At 45.0% G+C, this 2,025-nt stretch overlaps 1 non-coding gene across 1 annotated transcript; it reads right to left on the bottom strand.

The window, feature by feature from the left end:
• Positions 1–223: 223 nt before the first annotated feature.
• On the bottom strand, positions 224–305 carry Trnas-gcu. Its single transcript has one exon. It is a non-coding gene; the product is annotated as a tRNA-Ser (tRNA).
• Positions 306–2,025: the final 1,720 nt, after the last annotated feature.

Here is a 2,025-nt window from a genome sequence, read left to right as displayed (position 1 = left end):
ATCGGCCGTTCTGTCGGACCTAGCGACGACTGTCGTCAACTACTTCCGTCAACTATTGCGCCATAAGCGTGATCTTCATGAGGAAATGATTGTTGCTAGCCACAGAACACTATCACGCAGAAAGGGAATGCTTGAATACGTTTTAGGGGCGAAGCTCCTTAGGGTATAGCCTTGTCCCTCCGTCCGGCGTCCGTGCTCATATAAAAAAGAAAAAAAATCTTTGCGCAGTCGACAGGATTCGAACCTGTGCGGGGAGACCCCAATGGATTTCTAGTCCATCGCCTTAACCACTCGGCCACGACTGCTTTTTTTTTTTTTTTTTAATTGCCTGCTTAGACAAGAACACAAACAGTCACATGGATGAAAACACATGCACGACGGATGGCCGACGTGCATGAGGGTTAAAAATTTCTTATATTTTCTAGCACATTCAGAACTGACACACAGTCAGGTGGACACTTCAGCGTGGCATAAACTGAGTTCAGTCTGCGGACCGTTTCCACGAAATACATCCACACAGGACGTGCATCAACATCCGCGTGCCGCACAGCCATTCTGCTTTGCCGAATCGCGTGCAAACCCAAAACCATAATAAAATCAACAGGAGTTTCACCATCTTTATCAACAGGAAGGAATCTGATGCCTTGGGGCGTTAACGGTAACTCTTTTTTGATAGCCCTCTGAAGGACATCCCAGAACAGTAAAGCGTCCCTGCAGTCTAAAAATACGTGCTCTATGGTCTCAGATTTCTGGCACAGAGAACAATGAACAGCCCATGGAACAAAAATATTTTTCTGCTCAAGCCAAACTTTCACAGGGAGGGTGTTTGTGTGTAAGTAAAAGAAAAAAAGTTTTTATACCAGGTGGGATTGCCATCTTTTTAACCCGGGATAACTCGTCTTGCCCAGGACTTGCCTGGAAAATGGACCGGTACAAAGGGACGGGGAAAACAGTTTCAATGATATCACGCGTTAAGCGCTTACGCGTGACACCCGACAGGTATTCAAGAGAAAAACGAACAGACAGAAAACGGAACGCCTCTACCACTTCTCTAAGAAAACTACCAATGTGGCGCTGTTTCCGACAACACGATGAAACGACAAACAAAGGAATTTCTTCTGGCAGTCTGGTCTGAATTACAGCTCGAAGAAATGGATTTGATTGGTCCCTAAGAAACATGAAGCGCGACACAACCTGCCTGACAAAAATGTGTGACAATGACAACCCGCCGTTTTTGACGTGACGAAACAAATTGTCGCGACAAATCCTTTCCAATCCAGACCGCCAGATGAACTCAGCAAAAACGCGGTGCAGCTTTTGCACATTTACACGTGCGCACGCCAATACTTGAAGCACATACCAAACTTTTGCAATTAAAAGATGTTACAGACGGTGGCGCGCGTAAATATAGACAACTCCCACCCACCCCACTTACTACACCTATCGCGTGTTTCCTTGACAACATTTGACCAGTACGCCTTCGAGCTTTTATAATGCTGCAACGGTATTCCTAAATACTGCGTAGGCGTTGACATAAAATTGATATCTAAAAATACACGAGGCTTCGTGGCCCACGTTCCATGCCAAAGCTCGCAACACTTTTAACAATTAACTGCGGCACCGGTCAGGTCGCAGTAATATTTTAGGTCACGAACGGCTTGTACAATACTTGCTTTGTCTCTACAGAAAATAGCGACATCATCTGCATATGAAAGTAGTTTGACTTCGGTTCCGTGGAGCGAAAAACCATTAATTAATCTATTCTTCAATATAGTTCTACAAAAGGGTTCTAAATAAACACAAAATAACAAGGGCGACAAGGGGCAGCCTTGCTTGACGGACGACTGTACGCTGATGCGCGCAGACGGCTTCCCATTAATTATGAGTTGCGTAGTACACTCGGTGTATGCCATCTTGACAAAGCTAGTTATAACTTCACCCACTCCTACATATTCTAGGATTTTGTACATTACACTGTGCTGAACCCGGTCGAAAGCTTTTTCCAGGTCAATCTGGAGCATAGCT

The sequence above is a fragment of the Ixodes scapularis genome, unplaced genomic scaffold (assembly GCF_016920785.2).
Source record: "Ixodes scapularis isolate PalLabHiFi unplaced genomic scaffold, ASM1692078v2 PGA_scaffold13__105_contigs__length_92229423, whole genome shotgun sequence".
NCBI lineage: Eukaryota > Metazoa > Arthropoda > Arachnida > Ixodida > Ixodidae > Ixodes > Ixodes scapularis.
This window is presented reverse-complemented; position numbering and strand designations above follow the sequence as displayed.